Source organism: Petromyzon marinus, chromosome 20 (genome assembly GCF_048934315.1).
Source record: "Petromyzon marinus isolate PM22_M1 ecotype Great Lakes invasive population chromosome 20, UKy_Petmar_22M1.pri1.0, whole genome shotgun sequence".
In the NCBI taxonomy this organism is placed as follows: domain Eukaryota; kingdom Metazoa; phylum Chordata; class Hyperoartia; order Petromyzontiformes; family Petromyzontidae; genus Petromyzon; species Petromyzon marinus.
Window position 1 is genome coordinate 3,520,712 of NC_133686.1, and position 17,329 is coordinate 3,538,040.

Sequence of the window (17,329 nt, forward strand, 5' to 3'; positions counted from 1 at the left end):
TGCCAATCGGAGTTTTTAGGGTCGGCTTTGAGTATAGGATTAGTGAGAAGAGTAGAAAAACGACAGCAGCCTCTTATATTCCCTTTGCAGGGCAACGGGTTCTCGCCCAGTTGCTTTACAAAACAATGTGCGTTCACGCTGCAGGCAACGGGAGGAGACTCGTCAACTCCTTGCAGAGTGTTGGAGACGACGCGTAGACCATCGTGGAGGGTTGCAGGACGGAACGTGTTCATCCCGCCGCAGTGAACGCGCGCTCGCTCGCTCGCTCACGAGCGAGAGAGAGAGAGAGAGAGGTGTGCGCGGGGGCAATTTCCTCGCGTCCACGAGCCCCGCCACCTTCGCGGTCCACATTCATCTAAGGTCCTGGAGCCCCACACCATGAATTAATGAGCACGCCATCTGTGAGCGCGGTGGCCGGTGGAGAAGCCCTACATTGCTCCACGGTGGAGAGGCCATATTCTTGGTTCTTTCGGTAAAGTCACGTAGAAGGGAAACAATAAAATAATACAAATGTAAAACAATACAATTCTCACGACGTTTCGACTGCAACACAAGCAATCATCATCAGGTGTGAAAACCACAGCAAGAGAGTCCGTCGGCTGTTCTCGCGAGCCCACTGAAGCTCACGAGCAGCGGCAAGATTCACCATGCTTTTTTTGGTTTTTATTTTAGACGTGGATTAATGGCTGTTGTACGTCCGTAAGATGAAATGGGCAGATTTGTGATATAATTGATTTTGTTATATTGCACTTGTTTGTCTGTGTGTGCGTTGTTGTTGTTGTGTTTCTAGATTTGTGGGCGTTTGGTTCACATGGCAACAAAAATGTTGAATGCACTGATGATATGTGAAGTGTGGATAACTTCAAATTGATGGAGGTGATGGTGAAAATATGATGTTGTCCTGATTCAAAAATTATTTGTGGAGATAAGGAAGCCATTGAACAATACTATTTGACGTTAAATGCAATAGCATTTCATTTGTTTGTGGACTTTAAAAGGCGACTATCAGACAGACAACAACGTGTACATGCAGTGCAACACTGAATGTGTTGCTATTGCATTGAGTTCCTTTATAAATCATCTCTTAAGTGTGGTATATCTCCAGTGCCCAGTCGTTTTACATTGTGCATGACCCTTACACATTTCACTATCAAGTGGCACTTTTGTTCCGTTGCAAAAAAGCAAAAATCCGACGGCTCGGCGACTTATTATAGCCGCGCACTGCAACTGAACGTGGGTTTATAAAGGGTCCGAATGCGGCCACATCTGAAAACGCCGCGCAAATAGGGGTGACGCATGAAAGGGGAGGATGATTGCGACGCTCATTTGGCGTTTTTTTTATTTTTTGTTCTCTCGTGTATCCGGTGCTCTGCGTGTAAAGTCGCTCGCGAAAAGCGTTCGCCCAAATAATACAACTATGGTGCCTCGAGGACGGGTGACTTCGAGCGAAGGAGAGCAAATGAAGACACTCCTGAAGTGACAGAGCCTGTCAGTCACGTGGGAGGAGATATGCCCGTGCGATGTACTTCTATGCGTATGTATAATTACTGATCAGGAAGGTGTCCTGCAGCGAGGGGCGGCAAGGTGTGGCTCAGCCCGTGTCGGGTGCAGACACGGGCTGGCATCAATCACCCGTGACTGCAACAGATGCCAACCATTAGGAATAACAGCGCATAAGCAGCGGCACAATGAGATACGGGCAATTAATCTTTTCTTTCCCCCCCCCCCCGCCTTTTTTCATTTAGCTGAAAACTAACACCCATCAGTCAGCGCAATAACCGCCTAAATCAGATGGGAAACATTAACGCAATTTAGATCCACGCGTTTAAAACAAACCAGAAAGAAAGAAAAAAAAGGGCTGCCGTCCGAAAGGAAGCGTTGCCATCGGATTCACAAACAGAATCGGAATTGTTTCATTTATCCGGGAGAAATCCGATGAGCTATGAAGCTCTTTTTTTTTCAACAAAGCCGAGCACGCATCGCTCTTCCCATTGTTCGTTCTCTTCCAGCCTCCGCAGAGGCTGCCGGGTCCTTGGGCCGCAATCGGCGGCCGCGCTCCCGTCTACTCGCGTCGCAGAGACGAGGCTGCTTGGCGTCGCGTCCTCCGCCTTTCTCCCCGACGCCTCCCGAACGACAAACCCTTCCCGTCCACCCGGACGCCCCCCTCTCCGCTTCTCGCTGGTCGCCTCCCGAACGACATCGCCATCACGGCACCGCCGCTGGACGTCGTCGGAGCGCGACAACCGATGCCGAGTGAGCGAGCGATCGGAACGGAGTCGGAGCGGGCTTCGCGGCCGAAGCAAGCGAGCGGAGAGATTTGTCGCCGTCCCGTCAAACTCCTTTTTGCCGCGACTCGTTGCGAGTGGCAGAGCAGGGGTCGCTCGCAGGGGAGCGAGGTAATGAATTCCGCACGTTGGGCCGCGCTCGCTGCACCGCGGCGTCTATCGACCTTCATCTCGCCCTTATGGGTTTGCAAAGCCCCTCGGGTGCAATCTATCAGCTCCCCTGCTCCCGTTCACCTTGATCGTATCAGTACGCCCCGTCCCTATTTAAATTTTAAAGCGGCTTCCTCTGCGCATCCTCCGCACAGCCGGGTTGGGGGAGGGGGGCGGTGGGGGGGGGTTGGGGGGGTTGGCGGCAGTGATGGTGGTGGTGGTGGTGGGGGGGGGTATATTCCGGGGCGGTTGTGTGTGTGTGTGGGTGAGCGGGTTGGATGGATGGAACGGGGAAGAGAAGAAAGCGTATCGATAGACATTCCGAGCAAGGTCGCGCGATTGACGGCGTCTGAGGACCCTGTGCGGTTGTCTGCTCTAATTTCTGTTTGCCGTCGGCCTGTGTAGTTTTCGTTGTCGCCTCCTTCCTCTCTCTTGCGCGCGCGCTTCGCCTCTTCTGCGCTGTAGTTAAGAGGTGGCCGACACACCTCGGGGCTCATCACCAGCGCACTCGTGCGCACGTTGCCTTCCCCTCTCCTGACATCGCGTATACATCGTGCATGTTACGCGGCCGCGTGAAAATTAAAGCACGGGTCGGCCCTGCATATATGTATATCCCAGGGGAGGATCGAGAAAGTGCAGAAGCTCACCGGTACATGCACGTACACATGTATAATAAGTTGAGTTGTTGCAGCTTCAGCAAGCGCGCACACACGAGGTCCCGAGGAAAGGCTGCCCGGCTGAGAAGTAGAGATTTAGCGGTGGGTGAAGAAATTCTATATTTGTCGCTTGAGCCTTTGCTGCGTGCATCTCCGTTGTGCGCGCTTGTGCGGTAGTGTTGCGGTAAGTGCACTGCGCGTTCGATTCCCGCTCACGACCAAGAGCAGTGGTACAATATTGGAAACGATCCCGGCATGTCCCTAGGTCGGTTCGGCCTGAATTCGTACCTGGCGCGGTGTGTAAACACCACCACGGCGGAGACAAAGGCGGCCGGGCACGGTGTTGACCAGCCAATTCCCTCCGTCTGCCGCAGCGTCCCTCATAGGTGTTACTCACTAACAGCACTTGCCCCAACAGTCCGCTAAAGGCTATACGGGGGGATCTTTGTGTTTGAGTGCAAGCACGCACACGTTCATGTTTTCTACAAACCGGGATGAACTCCAGTAATCAATCCACACTGGGAGCTACCTAGCATTGCAACTGTGTGGTGTAGGCTGGTGTTGATGGGGCGTCACGGTGCATGGTGAGATCTTAACTCCCTTGCCAAGTATGCAGGAATGTCATGGGTTCGATCCCGACCCCTGACGCCTGCTGTGTATTTGGAGTTTGGGTGTGTCTCTCTCCCCGTGCTTGGAGTGAATTTTTCGACGGGTCCTCCGGTTTTTCCCTCCACATTTAGAAACACGCATTCCGAGTATGTGGCTTCTATTAATTTACACGCGATAAGCCACTTCGTTGAGAAATCACTTGTGATGGCCAGGTCGCATCTGAAAATGAGCTATATAGCTCGTTGGGCCTTACCTGGTAGAATAAAAAAAGTTTAAATTTACTAAATAAAGGAAGTCTGCATGCTGGGAAAGTAAGAGGTTTGCCATGAAAAGACAAAAATCAATTCATCGACGACAATCGATTTGTACACTTATGTCAGATGGATCGGATTGGGTAGTGTACGTGACAATTTAATATTCAGAATCAATGCAAGTTATTGCGCAAATGGTTGCCGATGTCACATTTTGTCCGATTTGTTATAGGCAACCGTCCCGACGAGATGGATACGAACTGAGAAACAGTGCAACTGAGATTATGAGCACAGGAAGAATGCGGATCAGTCCTTGCATTAAACGGCCACCCTGAATTGTCACAATGCATCGAATCGCTTGGCAGGGGGTGAAACGATTACGCGCCTCGAATAACGAGCTTCAATCGGTGGGTATTACATCCGATGGCCTGCGTCATAAACTCAGACGCCGGCGAAGAAAATCGAACAAAAGGTCAACAGTGAGCAGAGAAGGACGGAGAGGTGGACGCGTGGGGGAGTGGGGGGGGATGGTGGGGAGGAAGGAACACGTGGATCAGAGGAGCAAATGCAAGTTGGAGACAATCTATTGACCGTTGGTGAAATTAAGTGTGCCGTGGCGGTGGCGCGCACGTTGCTCGAGAGGATGACGATGGCGGGCGGTCGAGACCAATGATGGAGTGGCCGGGCCGAAAGGCGACGGCGCGCCCGAGAGGGTGGACAACCCCACCGCTGAGACGGAGCGCGATCGAACGCGTCTCGTGTGTGCACAGGTGCACCCCGCGGGGTCGTTGCGTCTCACGAGACCGTGACAGATTGCAGTGGCCTGGGGATGCCTTCATCTAGCGGTGGACAGATCGTCACCGGCACACAACGATCACGTGACAAACTTTACCGATTGGCTGTGTCGGGTGGTGGTGGGTTTTAACGACGCGTTTATATATTTACGCGATCGAAACAAAAACAAACAAAAAAAAACAACCCTGTGTTATGGACAATGATAACGATCGCAAAGGGCCTGTAAAGGCAAGGCAACGCTAACAAAAAAAAAATCAACCACGGTGACCGTGGAACATCTGCACCTTGGGATGGTGTGCGAGATTCTTTGTGGCGGGGCAGGGAAAAGTGCAAGGACCGGCGTTTGAGAGGCTGCCCCGTATATCAAGGCGTTAACCCACCCCCCCGCGCCACCCTCCCCACGTGTATATTCATATATTCCGCAGATATACGCGTGGATGTCTAATTTAACTACGGAGCCTCGTGGCGCGTGGTCCAGGTAGCCGTGGTTCGCTGGGGGGGGGGGGGGGGGTGGTGAGCTGGGGGGCCCGGATAAACCCGGGGAGGCAATCGTGGGTGGCGGGGTGGGGGAATTAAAAAAAAACCCTCAACGGACAAACCGCCAGAGCATCCACCCGTGCAGTGGTGCTGTGCAGCGATTTACGACAAAGGAGGCTCACAAGACCCACGTTAATTTAGCGACAATTAAAAAAAAATCAGCTTATGTCAGTGTGTGTGTGAGACTCCAAGCGAAGGGAAAATATTGCGTGTGTGCACCTTGTGCAAGAAGGAGGGTTGCTGGGATTTATTCGGTGATTATATTTTTGCGCTAAGTGTTGTCCCGTGGCAGTTTCGTCTGATGAGGACAAATTATTTGAAAGTATTTTATCAAACAGGTTCCAGCGATGAGTGTACCGATCGCACACAGTGCCGAATGAATGCATTGTGAATGCTCACTGTATAGACAACGCTGTGTTACAAACTTCGAATCTAGAGCCAAATCGTTAGTTTTTTATATCGTCTCAAAGAGCTATATATGGCTCGTGTAGGGTAACAGCAGCCTGTTAAATCGAGTGGGCGCGATTGCTTTAAAACTACGATGCGCCGGTCGCTATATATTGTCCAGAGTCAAGACACGCGCCGCACATTTGGGGCCACTTTACCAAAAAATAAATCCAAACCGCGTGTTGCATTCCGTCGTAACAATTGTTCTCGAGCGGACAAACTCTGGACCGCTTTCAACCTTCGGGGTCTCATCAGCATCGCAAAGCCCGTTTCACAACAATGGGTTGTGCGGTTGAATGGATCAGAGCAGATTCGAGGGGGGAGGGGGGGGTTGGTGGGTGGGTTGGAATTTTTTTTTGTCCAAAGCTGCGCTAACTGGATAGCGCAGGAACACGCGTGGTGTAAAAATAGCGCGCGTGAGCGCATAATACAATACAGGAACGTCCCGTATGCCACTGCTGTTACCTAACACTCGGATGGATATGATCTCGAGATTCACGTTGACCCAAGACGACAGGTCAGAGCGCCAGAACATGCCGTATTTGTGCAACGCCTGCCCGTATGTTTTGCATCTGGAGCGTGTTTTTTTGACACGGTGCACAGATCAGATAGACGTTTAGCACGATGCCGATACTTTTAAAGCACACCTCAGGTCAAGACTTTCCATTGCAAAACCATAGAGCTCGAGGGCATGGGATTTTTTTTTTGCAAGCCGGAAAACATTGTTGAGGGCCAGCCTGCCATGATCACGTTGTTACAACCTGCATCCACTGTGCCTTTATCTACCGCAGGGAGTGGGGTGGGGGTGGAAGATGCGGGGGGGGACGAGACTTATATGCAGGCATGGGTTGGCCGAAAAAAATAAATTTTATGTAGCTATTTTTTTTTTTACTTTACTTTGAAAAGTTACCAACAAAAGCCGTATGCCAGCCATTGGGTAATGGCTATCCAGCTGGACTCGCAGTCAAGAGGTCGCCGGTCCTATCTCCTGGCGCGGCAGTTGAATTTACGCTGCAGGTCGCTGAATCCCAACTTCCTCTGTCCACCCGGCAGTGTGACGCGGTGCTGACGAGCGAAGTGGTGCAGAGTGCGCTGTGAAGTAGCCGGTGGACTCGAGTTGAATTTTCTGGCTTGCGACTGCTATCAGCGAGCAGTTGATAACTTCACTGGTCCTTGGCCTCCCCCCCCCCACTTTAACCAACCTTAGACCACTGAGCTAAGAAGCATTTTTTTTAATCTGCAGAGACCAGCGCGGTGAAGCATAGTCAAGCAATCGCCGTGACCGGCACAACGTGATGAAGTCTTTACCCTGCATTAGAGTGGCAATGCGATAAATGATTATTGTTTTACAGTTTAAATACCTTGCAGACGTAGTGAATGAGAACTGGATTAGCAGCAACAACAATTCCTTAACGTCGAGTAAATGTCTCCCACGTCTAATTGGGCACCCGGCATGGGATGTGCAAACCACCCATATAGCAGTCGTTGACCCGAGCCCCAAGGGAGGGGCAGCGGAGAGAGGGGAGGGGAAGAGGGGAGGGGGGAGCGGGGGGAGGGGAGGGGGGAGCGGGGAGGGTGTGAGGGGGAGGGGAGAGGAGGGGAGAGGGGTTATGGTGGGAGTGCAATGGGACAGAGTGGATCGTGTGTGAATCGGGGGGTCCCACGAATATGTATGTGGGTTGAACTTCTGTCGCACCGTACGTAGCCCAACCGCGCTATTCGGAGGTGCGGGGAAAAGGAGAACAACACTCAACACAAAGAGGGGTTCCAAAGAAATTAGTTTTCAATCTCGATAATTTAAAAGCGCACAGCTCCGGCGTCTTCCTGAATACGGGCAGCAGACGCGTCTTCTCGACAACGAGCACGAGACAGCCGTCATCGCCGTCAATTGTATTTATTTTTGAACCCTTCGCGTGGAACACACGCATCAGTCAACCAGGGTCAGCGCTGAAGAGATCTATCTGCTCGTACGCAAAACAAACAAAAATTGCTTTTTTGTTCTTTAGACAAACAATAACAACCGCCATTCGCCACTAAGTGGCGGTGACGTCACCACGGCGCTCGTGCCAGGCTAGGTGCACGTTGAGGCCACGTGAAGTGTCGAACGCCCACTGGCAGGAGGTCACGGGGCAGACCCAGAAGGTGCCATGGGTCGACTGACTGAGATGACTAGCAGATGCACCACCGGTGCCCCCTACTTAGACAAAGATCCCCCGTACAGCCTTAACAGACTGTTGGGGCAAGTTTTGTTAGCGAGCACCTATGAAAACCAGAACGGCTCACGAGGGGGTGGGTGGCCAGCACCACGCCCGGCCGCCTTTGTCTCCCCAGTGGCGATGTTTACACACCCCACCAAGTACTCATTTGAGGCTGAGCCGACCTAGGGGAGGCCCAGGACCGGTTCAGACAATCGTCACTAATTTTGGCCGTAGCGCTAACCGCTCCACTACCGCTTCCCCACGAGGTGCCTCACTAGGTACCCCAGGTGCCACGGGTCGACTGACTGAGATGACTGGCCGATGCAATACCTATGCCCCCTACTTAGACACACACGGCTGAGCACCGCGACAGCTGCTGTCGATTCCGTCCGTGCTAGATGGGGCAGTGGCCGGAATGTCCACAGTTGGGGCTTCTCTCGTCGTTCAGAGCTCTCGATGGCAAAGGCAAGATCCGCGGACGTGTGCTTTGTGCCCAGCGAGTCCCCGGGTCTGTCATCTGCAAAATGTTTCCGCAACCGGCACACCACATTCACAATCGTCAGGTGGATTTATTTAGCGCTGGAGGAAACCAGTAGGATTAAATCAACAATACAAAAAACACTTGGAGTGCAGAGTGTAGGAGAGGTAAATAAATCTCTGAAACAATATATAAATAATATTATATCATTTTTTATCTTACCAGGTAAGGCCCACTGAACCTCTATACATGATCTCTTTTTCAGAAGCGACCTGGCCACACGTGATAGCTCGTCTTAGTGGCTTATCACGTGGGACATTTATAGCAGCAGAAAAATGACCTTAAACACATTATTCTAAATGCAATGAAAGAACCAACAAAAATATTCTCGTATCGAATCGTGACACTGAATTGTGGCGGTTTCATCGAATCGCGAAGGGGCGAGTGTCGAATGTTGCCCTGTGGCCTGCGTACACGAAGGCACCACACGTGCTCGGTAAACTTAGATTTTTGAGGAAACATCAAAGGTGTGAAGGGGCATCCCTGGCGATTGTTCGCATCACCACACAGCTACAGGGCCTCCACGAGAATTGGAGACTCCAGTGAGCCCCCTCTAAGAGGGTAGTTGGCCTGCCTCTTCTACAACTTGACCAAACGTCTTGGAGGTGAGATCACGGCATCCACTTTAGCCCATTCACGTGACCTGCCGATCGACTTGACCGACTTGGTGGTGGTGGTGGTGCACACACTCGTCATCGTCAGCCATGATCAATCTACTGCTGATGAAAGTCCTTGCATCGCTCTCTCTCTCACCCTCCTGCGATATATAGCGATCCACCTGGCACCTTAACGCATGTTGATTTCATCGCTCCATCTCCGCAATGGACATCCTCTCTGGCGCATTCCCTTCCTTTGTCTTCCACTTCGGGGCTCGGCAAATCAAAATAACAAGAAGAGCCATTTTTTGTCGAATTCGGCAAAAGACAATTTTAAGAGCCGCAATGCAGTGTGAATACGAGAGACAGAGGTCTCTAATAGCTAACGCTACGAAGCGGTCCCTAAAGAGGCGCATTCTGCTGCAGAGGTGCAGGTTGCCGAGCCCCTGGTCTAGACTCTTAAGAAACACCGACTCCAGCCCCTTCGTGGTGACGCGTCCTGCCCATGCTGCACTCACCTTCCTTAGCAGCGCGCGCTCTTGCTCCGGCGAAAGGAGAGAGGTCAATCTGAGAATTCATTGACAAGTGCCAGGTCCACAGGGCACAACCCGCTGGGTCGGCTGCGAGGTGGCACGGGTCGCCTGTCACTCCGGAGGGATGGCGCAGGGAAGGGCGGTGGTGGGCAGTGGGTGGGGATGGTGGACAGTGGGTGGGGGGTGGTGGGCAGTGGGTGGGGGGTGGTGGGTTTGGGATGGTGGACAGTGGGTGGGGGGTGGTGGGCAGTGGGTGGGGGGTGGTGGGCAGTGGGTGGGGGGTGGTGGGCAGTGGGTGGGGGGTGGTGGGCAGTGGGTGGGGGTGGTGGGCAGTGGGTGGGGATGGTGGGGGTGATGGGCAGTGGGTGGGGGTGGTGGGCAGTGGGTGGGGGGTGGTGGGCAGTGGGTGGGGGGTGGTGGGCAGTGGGTTGAGGTGGTGGGCAGTGGGTGGGGATGGTGGGCAGTGGGTGGGGATGGTGGGGGTGGTGGGCAGTGAGTGGGGGTGGTGGGCAGTGGGTGGGGGGTGGTGGTCAGTGGGTGGGGATGGTGGGAAGTGGGTGGGGGATGGTGGGCAGTGGGTGGGAGGTGGTGGACAGTGGGTGGGGGATGGTGGGCAGTGGGTGGGCAGTGGGTGGGGATGGTGGACAGTGGGTGGGGGGTGGTGGGCAGTGGGTGGGGGATGGTGGGCAGTGGGTTTGGGATGGTGGGCAGTGGGTGGGGGGTGGTGGACAGTGGTTGGGGGGTGGTGGGCCAGTGGGTTGTGGCTTTGGGGGTGCTGAGGCTCAGGACGTAGTCACAGCTGGGTGCTGCTGAGAGTCAGCAACGGGAATGCATCGCGCGCTCGTCGTCCTTCAATCCGGGACATTGAGCCGAGCCGCCTCGATGCGGCGGCGACTTTTTTTTTATTTCACGAGAAAGGTGTCGGTCGGCCCGCGTGCTAAAAAACGTTCTCGCAGGGGGGGGGGGGGGCGGCGGGCTCGGAAGCCAAAGCTCCGCCGCGTTCGGATTATGAAAATAAAAGAAGAGTTTTAAAAAAAAAGGGGAGGGGGAGAGAAAATAAATTCATGCTTGCTTGTACCTACACGAAATGCTTTCCAGCGGAGCGTTTGTCGTCGGAAATGTTCAGCGGCTACGGAAGCCAACGGGCAGCTGTCGGTGGGCAACGCTCTGGATTGTGTCTCCGACGTTTTGGCCAAAGCTTCGATCAAGTTGGCCGGGTTTTCATTTAGCGCGAGTTCCTAACAGCAACGCCAACGTACAATAAAGGTTGGGGTTCATTCTTGGACCATTCCTTATGAGAGTTATCGTGTGCACCCCTCCCCCTCCCCCCCGTTACGGACCGGATGATGGAAGCCAAATGCGTAAACGCTTTCAGAGTGAGATGGAGCGCGTTGAAAGCAAGCCCCCCCCCCCTCGTTTGTAAAACCAAAAAAATGTGAGCAATGAGGCTGCGGGCGCTGCGTTTACAAAAAAAAAGTGGAAAAGTATTACACAAAATTAAACGATAACACAGTTGAATAATGTACACATACAGCACCACATAAACACTGGGAAAATTAATATGTGAATAAAAAACTGTCCGCGCCACACACACACACAGACTGTATAGATAAACAAACGATCTAAGCACTTGGCTGAGTGCAGGCGTGGGGGACCCAGGGCCTCGCGACTTTATTTTGTGCGGCATGGAGCTGGCCGTGTGACGCTCACCACTTGAAAGCGACCTCACAATCGACACTGATCCGTCGCTCCCAGCACCTTAACCTCGCTGATCAGGGTTAGTACTCGAGGAGCGATATTGTTTGGCCTTGAAAAAGAGTGGGATTCTAAATTCCAGCGGGCTCGGCAAAGGCGAGCCTTAATTATTGTTCGTGTTATTATTATTATTGGACAACTGTGTGTTCGCGTGTGCCCCCCCCCCAAACGTATTCTTTGCCGCCGTCAAAACCTCTCATTGTTCCAATGTATTCAACTGCATGGAAATTGTCTCTCCCCGTGTGCTTCCCGACTCCCCTGCCTCTCCTCCCATTACGCATCCACTGTCCTCGTGTCTCGTTTCCCCCCCCCCCCACCTTTCTTTCACCCTCGGCCTTCCTCCACTCCTGCTCTGCGCCAGCATCTCCTCCACCTCCTCAAGAATATCGGTGACCTCCGCTAAGGCTCTCTTCCCATTCGTTTCGTAAGGGAAAAACAATGGTTACCCGCCATCGATTTAATTAATGAATGAACAAGCCCCAGGATGATACTCCATTTCCACTGGCACATCTGAGCCGAGCCAGGCCTCTCATGGCACGGGTGGGGTTTTTTTCCACTGCCTATTTGCACGGCCAGGGCCACGACCTTGATGTGACTGACGGCAGTCGGTATCATGTGAGGAAGATGAACGACATGACATCATCGCATCATCTAAATCCGTCAGTGGCACGTGTTTGGGGAAGAAAAAAAAACTAGCGCTCCCTGAGCAGCACTGGGCTGGCTCGGTACCGGTCCCAGCGTAGCTCGTTTGAGCGGTGGAAAAGGGACACGGGGTGAGAACTCTGCTGCTATTTTTTTCTGTAAGAGCAGCAGCAGCAGCAGCTGCGTGAACAGCCTCTGAGCCCAATGTCTCCGCCACCACCCCTTGTCCGCTCACCACCCCCCCTGTCGCCATCTGTGATAGTAATGGAGACACGGGACCGGCCACGATAACCTTCAAACGACGACGACCTTTCGTTGTGTTGCAGGAGAGCCGCCGATGAGCGGGGTTGAACCTCGCGCGCGGCGCGCACACACGCACACACGCACGCGCTTTTAATGAGAGTTCATTCTGATGATGTTTAACTCTGACGCGGGGCTGCTGGCCGGACGCGCACGATTTGTGCCTCCTTTGCGCTCTCCCCACCCAGCGTGGTGGGGGGGGGGGGGGAGAGTCTGTTGAGTGGATGCGAAGGAATGGCATTTTGTTTTGTGTTTTATAGCCGGCTGGCGAGTGTTAGATGAGGACACGAGAGAACCACCACTCCATGCGTGTTGAACTTCGTTCGCACCGGACGTAAGCCAACCGTGCTCATCGGAGGTGCGGGGGAAGGACAACATACTGAAGACACACACACACACAAACAGGGTTCCAAAAGAAATGAGTTTTCAATTTAGATTTTTTGAAGTGTCGTTGCAACCTTTGGTAGTGCGGTTGCTGGCTGCTTGACGTTTTAAGCCTGTGGCTAAGCATGTGTTAAACAAAGACAAAGGATCCCCCCCTCCCGTATAGCATGCACATACTGTTGGGGCAAGTGGTGTTAGCTGCAGCTATTAAGGTCGGCACGGCAGACGAGGGGGTGGGCGGACAACACCACCGAACCAGTTACTTAGGGGCCGTCCATAAATGACGTCACGCGATTTTGGACCCCCCCCCTCGTCACACGGCGTCACGAAAAGTCAAATATGACGTCACAAAGCTCGCCCCCCCCCCCCCAAAATAAAACATGCTTCAAATCGCTTTAAACTATTGTCATTGTAGTGCGTAATGTGGCGCTGCACTCTGATGTTGTAGGAGAAAAAAATATTAAAAAGTATATTTAATCAAGTAGAACGTGTTTATATTTATTTAAAGCTGCGCATTTTGATGTGCGTCACATTTCTCAAACCCCGTTCGCCACTTACGTGCCGGTGACGCCGCCACGGCGCCTGTGCCAGGCTAGGTGCACTTTGAAAAACACAGGCAAAGATCCCCCGTATAGCATGTACAGACTGTTGGGACAAGTGCTGTTAGCGAGCACCTATGAAAGCCAGAACGGCACACGAGGGGGTGGGTGGCCAGCAATCGCGCCCGGCCGCCTTTGTCTCCCCCAGTGGCGATGTTTACACACCGCACCGGGTACTCACTTGAGGCCGAGTCGACCTACGGGGAGTCCCATGACCGGTTCAGATAATCGTCACTGGTGTTGGCCGTGAGCGGGAATCGAACCCGGGTCGCCGGGTGTCGCGGTGCAGCGCGTGATAACAGTTGGGGGGGGGGGGGGGTGAGTGGGGTGAGATGCGAGGACACGTGAGAAGGGAACTTTGGTAATTTGCCATCGCGCAATCACGGGCTGCGTGCATGAGCGTCGGCGCTGAGAACTGTCGACGTTTCATCTCCAGTGGCGGCAACCTCCACCACCCCTCCACCCCGCCCCTCCTCGTCCCTAACGTTGCGATACGGAAACAAGAGTGGGGGGAGAGAGAGCGAGTGAGGGTGAGAGATAACTCGACCTTGTTGTTCGACAAAAGATTGAGATTGGTAACCTCGGAATGCGCGCGGCTTCGTCAGATCTCCGAAGCTCAGCAGCGTTGAGTCTCGATTGTCCCCCTCCGACGGGCGGCTGCCGTGTTGGCACCACCGCAGGTAGCCAGCGGGTGGCTATTGCAGCGACATCCATCGGCTGTACGGTACTTCTATGCTCCCGGGTTCTCTACTGCCCTGCCTTCAACAACCCGCACCGCAAGCGCACGTGTGCTTGTTAAGTCGACGTCTCTGTGCAGTCTTATGAGCCCACGTGTTCTTTTTGACAGTGTAATTCCCAGGATGCATCAATCCCCATGCTTTCCCTCTTCCTCGACCACCCCCACCCCCCATTACCTTTTGCTCCATTTTCTCAAGTTCAAATCTGTGGTTCAGATCCATGCAATGGGAATTGGCGCCGATTGAAAATGTTCCTCTTCGGGCACATTCCGTACATTGCTGCTTTTTTTGTATCAGGGGCCGTCCATAAATGACATCACGCGATTTTGGACGATTTTTGACCCCCCCCCCTCGTCACACGGCATCACAAAAAGTCAGACCCCCCCCCTCAAATATGACGTCACAAAGCTCTGCCACCCCCCAAAAAAAACACATTTCCATTTTGAAAATAAAACATGCTTCAAATCGCTTTAAACTATTGTCATTGTAGTGCGTATTTAATGTGGCGCTGCACTCTGATGTTGTAGGAGAAAACATTTATTTAGTCTATTTAATTAAGTAGAACGTGTTGTCGATATTTATTTAAAGTTGCGCATTTTGATTTGACGTCACATTTCTCACCCCCCCGATCTCTCTCGTCACAAATGTCCCAGCAGGACCCACTCGAGACTCGGTGACGTCTTGATTTGTTTAGTATATACACGTACTGTTTGATTTGTGTATTGTTATCACAGACCGTAATTAAGTATGGTATGGATAAACTGTGAAACATGATGTAATACATTTTTATTTAAAGCTTTCGTGACAGCAGGGATTCATATTCTTGGTTCTTTCGGTAAAGTCATCTAGAAGGGAAACAATAAAATAAGAAAAATACAATTTTATTGTTTTATATTTTTGTATTATTTTATTGGTTATTTATAAAAAAAATACAATTTTATTTTTATATTTTTATTATTTAATTGTTTCCCTTCTACGTGACTTTACCGAAAGAACCAAGAATATGATGTAATAATTTAATTACAATAATGAACGTACCGATAAACGTCGGCACGAACGTATACAAATTCCAACCGAGTTAAACGGAATGACAAAAACGATTAAAACGACGTGAGATGTATAACCAACAGTGCGTGTGCATTTATGCCGCCTATAAGCAAGCCCACGTGCTCTAAGTCCACTGGACTATTGGCGAATTATTCTCACAGCTGTGACAACCCCACGTGACTATCCCCACGCACGCCGATTGGCCCCCTCGCCCTAACCCCCCCCCCCCCCCGGAAGAGGGGGGGGAATCACGCGCCCGTCTGCTCACTTCTTATTGGTTGGTCGACGATTTAAAAATCTATGGGCCCCAGTCTCCCACGTGACGAGGAGAGGAGGGCCCAGTCTCCCACGTGACGAGGAGGAGGGCCCAGTCTCCCACGTGACGAGGAGGGGGGCCCAGTCTCCCACGTGACGAGGAGGGGGGCCCAGTCTCCCACGTGACGAGGAGGGGGGCCCAGTCTCCCACGTGACGAGGAGGGGGGCCCAGCTCCCACGTGGCGGGCCTTCTAAATGGGTCCATTGGTAATTAAAAATAGAGAGATGGACGTGCCGGGAGTTCTCATTAATACTAATGTAAACTCACGTCAGCCCGACACAACAAAGCCGAGGTACGTATGTAGGAGATGCGAGCCCGTGTACGTAACACGTATTGCTCGGCTTGCTTTTGTTGTACTGTACTCTATATGTTCAATTGTCGGCAATGCGTTTCAGAAACGCATTCAAGTGCTGTATATCGTCGACGATCGGCAACGTTCGATAACGTATCCAACGAGCCCTCGCTTATCAACAACATGAAAGCATCAAATGAAGCGTTATTTAACGTGTTCAATTATCAAACGTATGACTATGCTGCCTTTCGATGTTCTCGATCAATAGAATACACACTTGACCACACTTCGCGCCACAAAACCACTGGAGCCGTGTACTTTTAAATAATCTAGAATGAAAACTCGGCGCGGTTGGCTACGTACGGTGCGAAAAAAGTTCAGCATACATACGTGCCATGATATATACTTTAGGATTAGATTATAACACGTACTTGTTTAACACTGGAGTGTTATTTGATTCACTGTTCACGTCAATGCTTTATATACTACTGCACTGTATATATAATTTTGGGAAGTGGCGTTCTGGTAAATGGAACCCTGTGACCAGTTCGATTCCTGGCCTTGGCTAATTTCAGTGATGAATAAAATCTAAACCAGTCCTGGACCCCACCCCCACAACACCATCATCACCATCATCTCATACAACTCACCCTGACCGACCGGCATAGTGAAATATGGTTAAAAAAACAAACTCACCATGACCATCCAGCAGTGGATTGGCAAAGGGTTAAAAACAAATAAGTGCCCTCATTCTAAGGCATCCAAATGATAACATGTTTTCTTAATGATGGAAAAATATAAGAATAGGTTTTAACCTTTCTGGAAATAAAACGGGGGAGGTGTTAAGATATTCAAACACCAAATAGATCCAATTTCCAAGGCATCAAATGTGCAATAACCACACATCCTTGTGGCAAAACATGTGCAATAACCACACATACTTGTGGCAAAACATGCAAACACACATGCTCTGATAATACTGACAAAAAAGGTCCCATAGATTGTTAATAAAAAAAAATCTTAAAACATTTTTTAAAATTGTGGATTCTGTCGAGCATTTAGATTTTTTTGTCTTGCTCCACTTATGTTCCAGGTCTCCCTTGAAGGCAAGAGACTGGTTTAGCCTCTTCTCGGCCATCGCCTGGCTTTGACGAAAGGACGTGCAGAAGGTAACCCCCCGCTCCTTCGCCCCTCGTCACCTCCGCGCACCGGTCAGTCAATTGGCGCTGTGGTTTCGTCGAGTCCAGAATCGAACTCCTTTTTTAATTTACCATTGTGAACGTAGCAGCGTTTCAGTGGCTTGCGGGGGTTTGTCGCATGAATTCAACGCACACGCAACAAATGAGAGAGAAGTTAAAAAAAACATTCTTACACAGCTATTTGGTGCATGTATCGGTGCTCGAAGAAACTATATTTGGAGTTTGCAAGTTCTATCTCTCTCCCCGTAGTCGCGTAGATTTTTATCCTGGACCTCCGGTTTCCCCCCCCCCCCATATCTAGAATCAACACGCGTTCAGAGTGTTTGGCTGCGGCACATTTGCGCGTGATATAAGCCACCTCGTTGAGCCATCATTTGTGATGGCTAGGTAGCTTCTGAAAAAAAGAGCTATATAGCTCAGTGTGGCATACCTTGTATATAAAAAAAAACATTGTATTCTTGCG

At 51.5% G+C, this 17,329-nt stretch overlaps 1 long non-coding RNA gene across 8 annotated transcripts in view; it reads left to right on the forward strand.

The window, feature by feature from the left end:
• Nucleotides 1–318: 318 nt before the first annotated feature.
• Nucleotides 319–17,329, forward strand: part of LOC116944231 (uncharacterized) — a 282,843-nt gene continuing 265,832 nt past the window's right edge. For 2 of the 8 annotated variants that reach the window (XR_012942318.1, XR_012942322.1), the window contains exons 1-2: nt 15,348–15,667; nt 16,761–16,836. This is a non-coding gene — a long non-coding RNA (uncharacterized LOC116944231). Of the gene's footprint in view, nt 2,254–2,275; nt 2,397–15,347; nt 15,668–16,760; nt 16,837–17,329 lie in introns of those variants that run through there. The other 6 variants (XR_004403059.2, XR_012942324.1, XR_012942320.1 and 3 more) reach the window with 5 other exon arrangements.